The 16,268-nt window shown below is 41.2% G+C and overlaps 1 protein-coding gene across 1 annotated transcript in view; it reads right to left on the reverse strand.

The window, feature by feature from the left end:
• The window catches only part of Sgcd (sarcoglycan delta), a 382,102-nt gene extending 367,511 nt beyond the window's left edge, over positions 1-14,591 (reverse strand). The window contains exon 1 of the mRNA XM_027427680.2: positions 14,338-14,591. The gene's annotated coding sequence lies outside the window, so the exon portion shown is untranslated. The remainder of the gene's footprint in view (positions 1-14,337) is intronic.
• Between the last annotated feature and the right edge of the window lie 1,677 nt (positions 14,592-16,268).

The following is a 16,268-nucleotide window of genomic DNA, read 5'->3' on the forward strand; positions in this document are numbered from 1 at the left end:
GGTCTGTCATGTTACTGTTGCTGGTCCTTCCTAAATATGGTTAGTACCAAGGACTTCCTTGAGAAAATCCTTTATTGTCTATCTCACAGGCTTTCATTGGTAGATAGAGGATGCTGGGTAGTTCTCAGGCAAAAACATACAGGTGACATGCTCTGAGGGGTTTACATATGGTGATTTGTTATTGGCAGAAGCCAGTTTATGTTTTAGTTCCAACCAAGTTCTTTTTAACCAGAAAAACATTATTTCCTCCCAAGTATAAGAGTTATCTGTAATACATTTAAAAGGTCTGACTTATAATTTGTAATGTAAGAATACACAAGGCTTTGGGTGATGGCATTTAAACAACGAAATTAATTTTAAAGGTATATTGACATGATCAAGGTTCCAGCCATTTTCTTTTTTTTTCTTTTTGTAGTCATGCAAAATGTGATGGGCCTCAGTTAGCTCTACTAACCAGGGATGGTTCAGGACAATGGCATTGGATGGCAGTTTACTTGTTAATGGTGTTTGACTTGGCTGACTATCATACTTCTCAGTATCTTCTTCTATAAGGGAGGGTGTAGATGCAGTTTGAGGAATATACTCACAATACAATATCTGCTTTGATATAATCCTTATTTCGGCAATATTGGAAATTGAACCTAGGGCATTATGCATGTGAGGTAAACCCTCCCCCACTGATCTACAGCCACAATCTTTTGAAAAATTTAAGAATTTTTCAAAAAATGATCCCATTTGTGCTTCTGTCAACCTAATTTGACGAGAGAGGCAGACAGCAAATGTTCAAGCAGTTGAAACTCTAAGAATTAGAATGTGCAGCCAGGAAGGGAGCACGAAGGATCCCCTCACAGACTACAGAGGCAACCAACACACCCTGGTCACAGAAGGCCAGTCTGACAAAGTGACAACTAATGTGAGAACAGGAGAGAAGCAGGTTTCCAACCAGGTCACAGCAAGTTTCACATGGCTGAATGGCGTGTTCAAAGGACAGACAAGAGTGAGCTCAGAAAAAAGGAGGCATTGAGTCTGTAGCAAAGGACTAGCTGCCAGCATATGCACCACACATCCATGATGGAGGTGGGGTAAAGGCAGAAATAAAAACCACCACATTATCTTATTTGGTAATGACTATGATGCCAATCAAGAGAGGTGGGGTGTTTGGGTGATGCCTCATGTCAAAATTTCTGGTAACATGAAAAAGCAAACCCAAATTACAGAATTGTACAACTCCTGGTGAATTTTTTATAAATAGCAGGCAGAAGTTTCTGTACAGGCTCATTATAGTTTTCAGAGCTGATTGTGGCATATGAACCATTTTGGATTATCTTCGCACATGCATAGCCAGCCTTCCATCAGACGTGTTAATTTTGTGCTTTCTGACTGAAAACTGTTTGCTGTTAAGGATTGCTTTCATTCAGCCATACAAACATTAGTCTTGGATTGTTAATATCTGGCACAACTTTGGAAAATTGTAACTAACTTGTTGCTTTGATATTTGATATAATAATCAACTTCTTTTTCCTCATAAAATTCATCCAGGAAAGCCAATGAGTGTTTACAGATTAAAAATGACATTTTCCTTTAAAATGAATATTTGGGATAATTTAAAAGTCAGGAATTCTACATTTAACTTCCTAAGAGTTGGAATATTTAAATCCTAAGCAACTTTTATTGAAAATTAGGCAGATATGTGTGTTTTAAAAAGCAGACCCTTAAGAACATCTCATCTAACTTTTAACCTATTTCCCTCAGGGCAACCACTTTACTGGACTTAAAAAAATCATTCCAGAAATGATCGATGCATAGAGAGGCCATATTCAGTATATATGTTCAAAGCACACACACACACACACACACACACACACACACACACACACATCTGAATTTGCCTTTTTATACTAATAAGAGCTAACTTCATAGACTTTTCAAAATTTAAGTTATCCCATTTATCTAAGCAACAAAAAACATACAGGAATCTACTTATTTACTTATTTAAGATCTTTGGGACTGAGTTTCAGATAGCCCAGGCTACTCTTTAATCCTCACTCCCTGTGTTGACAAGGCTAGTCTTGATATCCTGATCCTCCTGAGTACTGGTATTACAATTACAATCACAGCACTTCCTTTCAGAATGTAACCTTTAAACACTTGTACCATTTAAAATTATGGATTCACAGTACATATGTTAGTTTCTTTAGATATGAAAACTGAGGCTATTCTGCATAATTTTCGCCCTCCTCTGTTTATTTAAACCAATGCCTGGCAGTTTCTACACTGTGCAGACACCAGGCGACCAGGCTGACTCTGAAACTCTAAAAGAACTTGTATCTTAGTGGAAGAAATGGCCATGGTTAACATTGATCATCAACTTGATTTGACTGAGAAACTCTTAACAGAAAAGCACAATTCTTGGCGTGTCTGTGGAAACTTGTTCCCAGAAAGGGTTCATAAGGAGTAATGCCCCACCCTGAATGTGGGCAGTACCGTCCTATCCACTGGAGAGACAGGAGACAAGCTTTATCCCTGCTTCCCATTTTTGTGATGTTCTCCTTTGTTACCCCCTCCTGCAATCATGACAGAAACCTCTAAATTCTTGAGCCCAAATAAATCTTCCCTGCTTTTAAGTTACATCTGGATCTCTGCCACAACAGAAAGTTTGATATACAAAGAAGCATGCAACTTCATCTCTATATCCTTGGCTGTCAACCTCATGAAGGAAAAAGTGAAGCAGCAGCAGATGGTTGACCTTTGGGGTTCTGCTTATGTTAGAGGGCTCCTCCCAGGAAAGCCCTCTGTCATTGAGGGGTTGGAGGCAAAAATATGAATGAGCAAGTTAATAAGCAGAAGGACATGGGCAGAACCCCCATAGAGAAAGGAGAACCAGCAAGTGTCTTGGGGTGGGTTCATTAGATCATGGAAGGCCATGGAGAAATTGAAAACAAGTGTGGGTACAGGCTGCTAAGAGGCTGTGCAGGCTTGTACAAGCTGTAGTCAGCTTAGCTGTGATACTGATTGCAACAGTAAACCACCGCTGCAGAAGCAATATGTGAGCATGAGATGACCACATTGCCCTAGGCAAGTGGCTGTCAGAGATAAGAGTGGAAGCCTGGAGTCTGGCCCATGAAAATGGATCCCTCTGGGGTCAGGTGATAAGGTCTATACCTATGAAGATATAGGAGGGAGGGACAAGACATGCTGTATGGGGAGACAGTTGGGGAAATGCAGCTAATGGACCCCTCTGCTGCATGAGAAACCTCAGGAGTCCAAAAGCATGTAAGGGTTCTGGCAAAGCATCATGAGGAATGAGAATGCCATTTCCCAGAGGAGAAGCATGACGCTTATGGGCAGAAGGTGTATGTCCCAGACAGGGAAAGAGGAGTAGGCAGTTACATATACATGGAAATGAACACAGACTCTCGAAAATGCTGGTCACTTGGAAACAGGTAAGTTTCTAGCATATAAATATTAAGTAGTAAGAACAAATAAACTTGCATTTAAGCATACTTAATTCTAATGAACCAGAAGATGGCTGAGTACAATCGTGTACATCAATGCTTACCATTCTGGAGAGTGAAAGTGTGAAACGCCACTGATGTTGCTTTATTTAGACAGAAAGGTATCTGTGATATATATGTATACATTTGTACAGTCACTATCAGACATACGAATAAGTCCATTCCTGGGAGTTACTGAGAGGTTAATAATCTTAAAAGCCATTTCATCAATAAAGAAATAGTGGACCCAAGAAATGCTGACATATCATCAAGAAACCCCAGTAGAATTTAGTAAGTTATGGGACTCAGACCATCCTTTATTTGTATCACACTGAGAGCGAGGCAAAAACCTCACTCTGAACTCAAAGCAAGGCACTAAGAATTACCATAAGGTGTGTGGAATGCATTTAAATGTTCATAAGCATTGCCACCACCTGCCAATTCCAGGTTTTACTTCAGGTTCTTCTGTGGCACTCTTCTGTGTATTTGGACTACATCAATAAGCAACATAAAAGCCCCCTCCATAGTCTTGTGGCAGTAATAAGTGGTGATAGAGGAAACAGCCAACATAGAAACACAACTATATTTTATATTTGATAGGGGATGAATGATTTGGAGGAAAGATCAAGGATAGTCTTATAAATGTATTGGAGCAGACTTTAAAGAATCTCAAGAACTGTTAGAGATTTGGTTTATAAAGAACTCAGACTTCATCTAAATGTGATACCTGATATTGCAGGTTGAGGACCAGAGATGAATGTGTGAGAATACTCTTGAACACAAGTCATCAAAAGCTTGACTGCAGGTTTAATTCTGTCATCTGTATAAGCAAAGGAAGCTATGTCCATCTGTCATGGCTACTGTCTTGGGAATCTTTTCAGCTCACCAGGTGCCCACCACTGCACTGGCCCAGTATTTTCTAAATCCTCATAGATATTTCTGACAAAGGCCAGAGGAAGACAATCACAGCTAAGCTCCCAGAGCTTTTCCTTGGCTCAAGAACCAGGCTGCACCATAAGGTAATGTTGAGCCTGACTCACAAACTTCAGATCGGAGAGTGAGACCCAAAGCTTGAAGGGTTTATGGACAACATGAAGTTCCCATCCTTCCCAGTAGATGAGAAAAAGTTCTTTCCGGGATGGGGATCCCCGCTGGGGTGTGCAAGCACTTAATCAAGGTCACAGAGTAGTTAGTAATAAAAGTAGGCTAAAGGGAGAAACAGTAAGTTTCCCAGAAATTCCAGGCTTCAGACTTTCCCATTTAAAATCTTGTTTCCTTTCCCTGTTCTTAAGCTATTGCACACACACCTTCTGGCATTCAGAGATGCAGCATGACAAAACTTCGAGCTGCCTAATGTAAAACATGTATAAATTATAGCAAGTACTTGCATATGCTCTGATATGCTATAGAAACTTCTAGACATTTAGTTTTCTTTTTTAAAAAAAGTTTTATTTATTCTTCTCTCATACAATACATCCTGACTGCAGCTTCCCCTTCCTATAATCCTCCCAGTTTCCTTCACCCCATTCCTGACTTCCAGAAAGGAGCAGTCCTCACAGAGACATCAATCAAACAAGGAAAAACACGAGGCAAACAGTAGGAGGAAAAGGGACCCAGGCAAAAGAGTCAGAGACAGCCCCACTCCCATTGTCCAAAGTCTCCCCTAAACATTAAGCCTACTCCCAAAACATCAAGCCAAAACCGTAACATATATGCAGAGGGTCTAGCCTATACTCATGCAGGTTCTGTGATTGCCACTTCAGTCTCTGTGAGCCCCTATGAGCCCTGCTCAGTTGATTTCCTGGGCATGCTCTTCCAATGTCTATGACTATAGCCCAACCTGAATTCAAATTAATAGCAATCCTCTTGCCTCATGTCTTCACACCTGGCTTTAAATGCTTTACTGAACCGATTTAACCTTTACAGCATATGACTATAAGTATCTGAGTTAGACATGCAAAACAACTGAAAACTTGGGAGGTTTAGTAATTTTCCCAAAGTCACTCAGCCCATTAAGACAATAAGGAAGGCAGCTATGCTCACCACTATACCACTAATGCAGCTTGTGGAACTCCTAAAGGTGGGGGCATGAGCTGTCTCTGACTCTTCACTGCTTTTCAGGCCCCTTTCCTCATGCTGGATTGCCTCAACCAGTTTTAATAAGAAGGGTGATGCCTATACTTACTGAAACTTGATATGCTGTTTGGTTGATATCCATGGGACATCTGCCCTTGTCTGAAGAGACTATGAAGATGGGTGGATGGGGGATGGGGTAGGAGGAGGGGGGAGAAAAGAGAGGAGTGAAAGGGGAGGAGGGAGGGGAAACAGGATCAGCATGCAATATATGAGAAAATAAGATAGTAAGGAATCCCTGGTTGAAAAACCTATTCTCACCTTATTAAAATACTCCCAGATATAGGCAAATATCCATCCAGGCCATCATGACTACTAATTAAAATATAATTTAAAATAATTTTTGTTAAAGGCAGGAGGGGCTTATTCCTCCCCTAACTTGATATGCCATGCTTTGTGGATACTCATGGGAGGCCTTCCCCTTTCTGAACAGAAACTGAGGAGGTGTGGATAAAGGGGACAAAGAAGAGTAGGGGGGAGGGAACAGGAGGAGAGGAGGGAAGGGAAACTGATGTTGGGATGTAAAATAAGTGAAAAATTTAGTTAAAAAAGAAAAAAATCATCTTTGTTAGAATTTGTCAATGGATATTATTAAGTTTAAGTCAAAAATAATATTTGATCAATAATATTTGACCATATATAATTCAGACAGAGTAAACGTTACTCTAAGAAGAGATATTTTTCTCATGTGAAGTAAACCCTCTCAAACCCATAAATTTTTATAGCTTCATGAAAAACAGCTCTAGAAAATGGATGCATCTTTCTATAGTGATTTGGGGGTTCCATAAAATTACCATTGAGTCAGTGGATTCTCCCTTGACAACTATTTGGCAAAGATCTTCAGCTATTACCTGTGATGCCGGAAATGAGATCTATAGTCTAAAAGGAGATGTTCATCTCATTTTCAATCATTTCATTTTATATAAAAAGTTGAAGTTTACAGATACAAGCATGACAGTAAAAGTTACAAGTTGGGGCAGGAGAGGTAGTTCAATATTTAAGAGCATTTTCAGCTTGCTGCTCTTGCCGATGAACCAGACTCTATTCCCAGAACCCACAACAGGAAGCTTACAACCACTTGTAACTCCAGATCTAGGGGATCTGACAGCCTCTTCTGGTCTCTGTGGATATCTGCATTGAAGGTGGTGTACATACATTCACATACACAAAATAAAATAAAAACTTATTAAAAGTTATATCTTTTGTGAAGCATTCTGCATCCATGTTATGAGTTGGTGGACACATTCACAAATGCATTTATGTCTATCAACTAAATACATACAGATAGTAACTAGAGAGCTCCATGGTTTTAGACATCTGTGCTTATTTGAAAATATGATAGGACATATTTCTATCACTCTCCAAATTCCTCTCATGCTCTTCCTTTAAAAAATTGTTCTCTGGGGCCGGAGAGATGGCTCAGGGCTTAAGAGCACTGACTGTTCTAGAGGTTCTGAGTTCAATTCCCAGCAACCACATGGTTGCTCACAACCATCTGTAATGTGATCTGGTGCCCTCTTCTGGCATGCACTGTATACATGATAAATAAATAAATAAATAAATAAATAAATAAATAAATAAATCTTTAAAAATTGTTCTCTACAAATTATGTATGTTTGCATGTATATTTATGCTGGTATATTTGCATGTGAATACAGATACCCACAGAAGCCAGAAGAGGATATTGGATCATCTGGAGCCAGCATTACAGGTGATTGTAAACCACCTAACATGAGTGTTGGGAAACAAAGTCGGGTCCTCTGCAAAAAAACAGTACTTAGCCTTAACTACTGAGCCATCTCCCCAGCCCCTCACACCCTTTCTTAAACAATCCCCTCTCCTAGATACAGTGATTCATCTGACTTCTGCCATGTTTATAGCTTCTTACTTCAGCTGCCACTCATGTGATATTAGCTTTTGCATCTCTCTTCAATCAGATACTCAACCCAGCACAACGGTGTTCTTGTAGAGAAATAAGCCACAATTTAATGGTACCCCAACTTCCATCCAATGAGCTCTACTTTCAGGAGAACTGAGAAGGATCCTTTGAGTCACTGTGTTCCAGAGTTCCATTGAGAAACTCTGCTGAGGCAAACAGAATTGAGCCACACATATTGTCACTCATTGGTAGCACAAATGAGTGAAGGAGGCATGGGCCACTCAAAGGAAGAAGAACCCCTCTGCCATGGTGCCATGACAAGTGAGACCACAGACACAAGTGAGACAACAACCACTTATCCTTTGTTTTAATGAATCATCTGGACACTCAGATTTTCACATGTTATGTTAGGAGATAGCTCAGTAAATGAATAGAAAAGTGTGTGTTGGAGGGAGCTAAGCACAGCTTAGAATGATCCCAGCATTCTAAGGCCTATTCATGCCATCAGCCATTTGAGGCTAACCAGGGCTACAAAGTTAAGACCCAGTCTCAACAAAGCAAATCCAAAGAAAAACACTTTGTGAGCCTAAATGAATTTATAGAACAGGACGTGGATTTTGATTAGAGGATCCTCAATATGGAATATATTGTGGGCAGCTTGTTTACATAGAAGAGCAAGGCAACAGTCTTTTCTCAAGTGCACAGTCTGCTTTGGAACTAATGTTGGTCATGACATTGCCAAAGTTATGCTGTCCAGACTTACCTCTTAGCTGCACTCAGCCCCCTAGAGCAAGGCAGATGCTGTGATAAACAGGTAGGTACTCATCAAGAGAGAAAACAAAATATAGGGGTGTGATGCTGGCACTAAATAAATAAAGGAGAGGGAAAGAGCTAGAAAGATTTTGACAAAAGAGAAGAGAGAAGACAGCCATAGGGACACACTGGAATGGAAGAACAATGAGGCTCTTTTCCCAGACGCTCTGTCCTCCAGCAATCTACTCTCATGAAATACATCATACCCTGTCCACATCCCCCATCAGAGTACTTCCAGCGGATACTGTATAAGGATCTGCTTGAAGAAGGCAGTTCACCCTGCTACTTATTAACTCTGAGCTCAGTGAAAACAGAATTAGTGGCCGACCACTTCAACATTGGCAAGCAGTCACAGGGCCTCCAGACATTCCAAACACATCTTGTGGAAGTCAGGGTGTTCACAATGGAGTCTGATCCTATCGAAGGAATTGGAAATGTGTTTTGCACAGAGAGAGTCTGCTCCCTGACAGTATTGTCTTTATCAGGGAACTGTTCTTGCTTTAATAGGCAGCACTGCTTTCTTGGTTAAAACAAGAAGAATAAAGCAATTGTATCCACAGCCACCTACACACCCCAAGCATTAGTACAGCCATCAGCAAAGAGTTGTGAGCAAACCAATCTCACGGGATTTATATAAGAAGTGAACCATGGTGACACAATCCTCTGAATTCCACAGGCCCAGCTGAGAGTCAGGTCAGGGGCCATAGCATACAAGCTTTTCTTTAGAGGAGGTGGCTCACATTTGGCAACAGGAATCTGAAGCAATAATGAAGACAGTCACCTTTTCCATGTGGCAGCAAAGGTGAAGTAATGGGGACAATGAAATCTTCAGAGAAATTGAGAGGGAATGCACCCAGAAAGGAAGCTATGCAACTCAAAACAATGCCCTCTCCCCTTACTGGTGAGTCTTTATCACTATCTGGTTATTTCATTCATTCTCAGTTTACCTGGTACCACAATAGTTAACATTAACCACGTGTATGCCTAAATGTCTAAATGTTTACTCTGCATAGGGGTTTATGCTATGTGTATTCCACATTCATAACAAACCATGATACAGATATTATCATAGTCCATTTAAAGACCAGGACATCTGAGTTCAGGGTGATGATGAAAGCTGCATAAGGTCACAGAGTCAGAATCCAATAGAGCTAGGGCCAATTCTCATCTTTACTGCTCTTTTGCTATGGCAAAGTCTTCATGTACTTTTATTTATTTGTTGTACTCTCTCTCCCTGGCATCCACTCTCTTTCCTGCTTAGATGGCTGGATTAAAGTTCAGAGAAATACAGTTTTGTCAAACAGCAGTTAACTAGAATATTACAGAGGAGGATAAAGATGATAGCATGGGTAAGGGTGGATGGTGGGATGAATAAAATATTTCAAGATGTCCCAACTTGGGAAAGCAGATGAAGAGATATTCTGAAAGGGGAATGCCTTGGAATTGCAGAAATCATAGATTTTGAGAAGCATAAAGAAACTGCAAAGCATGGGCACCCTTCTAAACTGGAGATAATGGGATAAGGGAGCTAAGATGTTCTAGAGATCTCCACCACCACTTTTTGTTTCACTTCCAAAACCCATTTCTATGCCAAGTATCACCATCACACTCATGCATGGCTTCAGAGGCCATGAGGTACACTGGGGTCATTTGGATCATGCTTGACAGAGGAAATAGCACCCAAACAACCTCAGGGTAGAGTGAGTAAAACTATCACTCAAGACATTGTGTCACATCTCTCTGACATTTGCCACCAAAGCCATACTAGTATTACTGCAGTATTCAAAACAGTATTTCACAAGCCCTGTAGTTTGACTTGGATTGAACAGATTGCAAGAGGGAGAACTTTCAGAACTGAAAATTCTCCAGTTTGCAAGTCAGACTCAGTAGCTTTTGAAGACTATGGTTATTGGTAATTTCTGAGGGGTCCTCTATTACTAAGACCCCCTCATACTGTTCATCTGTCTAATATGGCTTCTAAAGTGTTACAAAGAATCATTTTTTGGGCCAACACACATAAAGCACACTCACAACCCACACTTCATATCAAGAACCCAGAAGTTCTGTCTCTAAGCAGGATTGCCTGCACTTCTTAGGCAAGGGATCCTTTCTCTGGTCTTAGGGCTAACATCTTTATAACAGAATTTATAACACAATAAATGGTTCACTTGAGTTAAGAGTTTAAATATATTTGGTTCTCCTTTTATTTAATTTTTCTGGAATGCCAAGAACTTATGGCCAATACTGTCTGTCATGTAACTTACAGACTTCATATTTTTAGGTGCTAACACCACTCTGATTTGTATCAATGATCAAAAAAACCTTCACCTCAGATTATGGTTTCTACTCAGTTCTCAGTGAGTAAAAGATTGGCCAAAGACAGTGCTTGAGGTGTTATTCCATGTGGCTGGTGCCTGACCAGTGAGCTTTTGACCCAGTTATGTCTGTGTGCCTTGAAGCATCAGGGTAAGACCATAATGAAGGGCATTTATTCCTTATTAAAGGAGTTAGGGGACAAATAATTCCCCTTCATGCTCCGTTACTACTTCCCTGGCTTGTGCATGCCACTTAGAAATAAAAAGAGGATATAAATAAAGCCTATGTGGAAGTATGGGAACCAATTCTCCCTGCCACAGTCCTAGCTTTATAAGTCTTATCTATAACCATACATGTGAAAAACAATCCTTTTAATACTTAGATTACTACAAGCAGAGTTTGAAGGACTGATGGCCAAATGCAATCTTCACCGACCCAGCTTTCAAACTTTCTTTTCCAATGAAACCTCCTGCAAAATCCCAACATATAGAATAAATTAATGTATTTGGGCTCCACCTGTCAGGAACAACATCTCTTGGTAGTGCCTTCTGCTGGCAAAAATACAATTCTCTGGATTTGGGCCCTCAGATTATCAAGCTTAGATCAGTACTACCCTATTAGAACACCCTCTTGTTTCAATAAACTCTCCCTCACAGACTGTGAGTTATATCTGCCTTTGGATTTCCCTCTCTGAATGATACCACCCTATTTCCTAGGTATCCAGCATCAGATTAATGCCATGGTGGTTCTTGGCTTGCATAGTTGTGAGCTAATTTCCATAATAAATATATCAATTGTCTGTTTTCTAGCATCTATCAACTGTGACTATCATCCTATCAATCATTAAGTGTCTATCAGTTATAACCACTTTTCTCCTTAACTATTTCTTCTACACATCATTTATCTATTCTACCATCTACTTATCATCTCCCTCTCCAATTCTATCTCTGAATTTAGCTACCAACCTACTGATCTACCTTCTCTCTGCTCATCTCTCTTGTATGTCTCTGTTGATCATCTACCTACATATTCTTTCTTCTTACTTTTTCCTACTATTTGTTAATGTTATGTTGTATCATCTATCATGAATCTATTGTATCAATCACCTATACCCCCCGCCCCATTTGTATGTTTCTATAGCAATCTATGTGACTATCTTTTCTGTATGTTCATATTTAATCTATCAGTCATCTATCTACCTATTTATATTATAATCTATTTTCTATTCTCTTTCTCTCCATATTGCTCATGTTTTTGTCACCTGTTTTCTATCTACCCTTTATCTATATCACAATCTTCTATCAGTCCTGTATCTCTGCAGAAAAAAAAAAGAACTTTTTTTTCTATTTTAAAAAAAGCATATGTAGCATAGTCTTCTCTTTCAAAACTTTGTTTTTAATAAAGTAGGTTTAGCAGAGCCTGGAATAGCTTCATCCCAGTAGTGAGTTGCTCATGTCCACCTGGTCCCTTCACTCAATGCTCCTGCAGGAATAGCTCTGCAAGGAATAAATATGGGCTAAAATAAGGCCCCAAGAGCCTGTTCTCTCCTGCTTAGGAAATCTGAGCCCTCTGGGTAGTGCTATTCTTACAAAATGTGCTTTCTGATTACTTCCAGAAGGCACTGCAGGGCAGGCTGACCATACGGTCTCCCCTTATGAGGAAGGTAAACTAGCCTAGTGCACCGAGGCCATGATTTACCTGCACATGAAGCCTAGCAGAGCAGTGTCTGAAGGAGTCTAAGAAGTGTGCTAATTCCCTGTGCAGAGATCTCTCCTCCCTCCATGCTCCATACTCATTTTGCCCAGCTCTGTCCTTACAGGATCCACCTCTGCCCAGATTTCTTCTCTGTCCCTTTCCTCCTGACACCCCTTTCAAATGTTAGGAGAGCTTGACCTTCCCTCATTCAAAAAGAGAAACTACAATTTCTTCCCAGTTTGGGGCACTGCTCTGCACAATCCTACAACCTGAAGTTGCTATGTCACGCCTTTCTGCAGAAAGCTTGACACAAACTAAATTTAGAGGGGATGACATTCCAGATCTCTCTCTGTCTCTGTTCCTGGCAGTGGGTGCCTGGCTGTGGTTCATGTCAGCTTCTAATCTGCCTGGGTATTCGAAAAGAAAGCCATGGTCCATCTTGACTTCTAACTGTCCTCCCTAGCCTAAGCTGCCCCTCCCTGCCCTACCCTTTCCAATTCTTTTCCTCCTAACACGCAGATGAGGTTAACAAGCATAACAGGTGTGAGCCATCCATTGCTCAAGACTGAGAAAGCCAGCTAGCTGTCAGTCACATACAGATACTATCCTCCAACAACTAAACTATGGGGAAAGAAAGTGCTAGCTAACAATCTGAAAACTTTACTACCGGAGTGAGGTTCTACCTACCCATCTTAGGATGGGGAAACTGAGGCTTCCCAGCATTTACCCTTCATTCAGTCCTCACCCCATCGAGTACTGACAAGCAGCCTGTTAGGGGTTTCAGGACTCTGAATTAAACTCATCCCGTTTTCCAAGAGAAGCACTCATGAGTTCCAGTGGCTCTTTGCTATGGAACTAGTAGGCAAGGACTCCACCCTTGTATCTATTTTCCCCAGGCAGGCTCTTGCCCAAGTCCCCTCTGGGGAGCACCTTTCGCCATGGACTATGTTACAAGGAGCCCTACAGCAGGATGGATGAACTTTAGTCCAGATTTATCTTAAAGACAGTGGCACTGTGGGGCTTGTCCTCTAAATATGAATACAGAATGGAGTAATACCAAAGTCCTAGGAGTGCTATTACATGTATTACTAGACAGCCTATAGGTATGAAAGAGAATTAAAATTGAAGAGGAAAGCTGAGGTCTCCTTGCCAAGCTAAAATTATTCAATATTTTTTAAATGGGCTATTTTTAGTTAGGTGAAAATAAAATGAAGTGGTCAATAAAACCTTCACACCATTTGTCTCTATTTTTAACAATGACTTAAAAAAATTACTATTTCCTGCTACAGCTCTATTATCTGTATTAGAAGTATTTATTACCTGCAGGTTATTCCTACCACTGAGTAAAAAGGGAATTGCTTACCAAAGCAGAATAACTGCCCGGCACATGGTAGGTAAATATATTACTGCTGTTCAAATCTCACATAAGAAAGCCAAAATCATATATGAAAATAAAAGACACCAGGAACTCTTACACACACACATCTGTTCCTACCAAGAAAAAAAAAAAAGAAAAAAGAAAACAAAATGTGTTCCAAAATAAAAACTTCAAACTCTGATTCCCTCCAAAACCAGAACACTCTTTCCTGCTTGGAACACCCCGTCTTAAAACCCTTGAAGCATTAAGAACCGGAACATTTTCATCAGAGATTATCTTTGCTGTCAATGAAGTGCCCGGTGAAGCAGAAAGGGAAACTTTCAGACCGCTGGAACACAGTGACAACAGAAGGAATCCACACACTTTCCATTCCCCAGTGGTGTTAGCTGTGGAATCCTAACTTTCAAAAGTGCCTGGGCACTGTTGAAACTCAGACCTCAGGAGCCTTTTGGGAGCAAACAAAGATGAGAACCCGCCCACTCCCTCTGCAGAGGTGATGGAGCTGAAATGTGTTAATTAACACATACAGACGCGACCCCCACCCCACCCGCCCCCCAGTGTTTGTGAACAAACACCAAACAGGGCTCAGAAAGCTAGGCTGGAAAGGCAAGAACTGCAATGTCCCCTACCTCTCCTCTGTTTCACAGAGTGGCCGATGAAAGTCCCCCGTGGTCCTGGGGAAAGCTGGGAGGCTCTGAAGGAGGCAGCCACTCAGCCCGCCCATGTGAGCAGGCCCTGCCTGCACTCAGGAGCTGCCCCAGTCAGATTTTCCAGCCGCACAACTGCAGCCAAGTCCCTGCCCATGCCTGAAGAATTTCCTGAACAGCATTCCCGGTCTTTCACTGCCTGCTTTGAAACCCTACTCTGCCTCTGCTTCGATCCGGTTTTGTCAAGCCCAGCTACTGGGCTGTCTCCAGATATCAATGGGAAACACGTGTGTCAAAACACAGCCTTGATTCCTCGCTACTGCACTCATGGCGTCTGCTGGGCTCACACTCTCAGAAAGAAAGAAGGCTGTTTCTTGAAACGACTTGGATTTCCCAGCCATTCTCCACACAGGCTTTTTGCTCTAGGTACTAGATGCAATAGACAAGTAACGATTGTTGTTGTTGTTGTTGTTGTTGTTGTTGTTTTTGTTTTTTTTTTTCTCTCCCAGTTCAATGCTGTCTCTTTGTACCTTGCCTGTCCCACGTGGAATCCCCACTGCCCCGGGGTTAGCCCTCTCCCTGGTCTTGATAATAAACTGATCGCAGCTGAGAGATATGAATTCTAATACCACCTCCCTCTCTGGCTCTTCCTAACTTTTTCTTAAAATTTCAGTCGCTGGAGAAGCAATATTTTTAGCATTTCCAGTTCCGTTCTTCCAAGTTGCCCTCTCCACCTGATTCGTGGTACATTTCTGCAGCAACTAAAAATAATACAATTATTTTTCTGAGACACTTCGGGTACTTTTTGCTTTAAAGCTGTACAGGTAAGATGGCACTGACTGTAACATTTTACATGCTGTGACAACTGTGTTAAGGTGACAGGAACGAGGAAGAACCTGGGACCAGAATGCATCCCACATCTGGGCAGCTGTAATTTTCGTTTTCCTAGGTGGCATTCCCTCACAATGTTCTGGGTACCTCCTGCTGCGTTCTTTGTCTACCATTGACATTTTCTCTTTCCTATCATAAAACAGTAGAAAAATCTTAAAAGACAAGAGCTTCCAAATGGAAGCTACCTATATCTAAGAAGCCAAAGTAAAGTCTTCAAGTTAATGCTGCACAAAACAAGAGGAGCATTTGGTGTGAGGTTTTGGGGGGTTTTTGTTTGTTTGTTTCTTCGTTTCCTCCTCCTCCTGCTCCTCCTCCTCCTCCTCCTCTTCCCCCTATCTTTTTCTTTTCCTCCTCTTCCTGATTCATCTCAGCATTAACATAAACCACATGAATTAGCAACACTTTCTTTCTCTCTCTCTCTTTCCTTTTTCCTTCCCTCCCTCCTTCCTTTGCTTTTGTCTTCCAATTTTTTTGCCAGATTTTACAACTGTTTTTATGCACCAGATGGGGGCTGCTGTAAATATTAGGATTCACTGGGGCTCAGAGCTTAACATCAAGTCATGATGGTGTGGTATATATTCAGGCATATGTGGTCAGACACACCCATACATCTGAGGTCACAGTACAGTAATTATAGAGCCAGAGAACCTAGAGACTAGCCAATGCAAATACTCCCCAGTCTTCATCTTACATAGAGAAACTGAAGCCTAGGGGGATGAGATGATTCATCCAGAGTTGCAAAGACAGTTAATGCCACACTCATGCCAGGGAAGGCCTTCTGGGGCCCTGTTCCGTGTGTTCTCTATACTGTAGTATATTCTGGGAAGGTGATATCACCCAGCTTTCAAGGGAGCAGACGTCAATCAGATCTGGGCAGAACTTTCCCCTCTCCTCTAACTAAACTAGCTGTCCCAGCTGTAGGCTCTGGTTAACTCTTTTAGTCTCTCTGGGCCTTGGTTTCTTCATCTGTGAAATAAGAGTAATGATTGGATCGAATTTGTAGAAATGGTTACTGGTTCATT

The sequence above is a fragment of the Cricetulus griseus genome, chromosome 7 (genome assembly GCF_003668045.3).
Source record: "Cricetulus griseus strain 17A/GY chromosome 7, alternate assembly CriGri-PICRH-1.0, whole genome shotgun sequence".
In the NCBI taxonomy this organism is placed as follows: domain Eukaryota; kingdom Metazoa; phylum Chordata; class Mammalia; order Rodentia; family Cricetidae; genus Cricetulus; species Cricetulus griseus.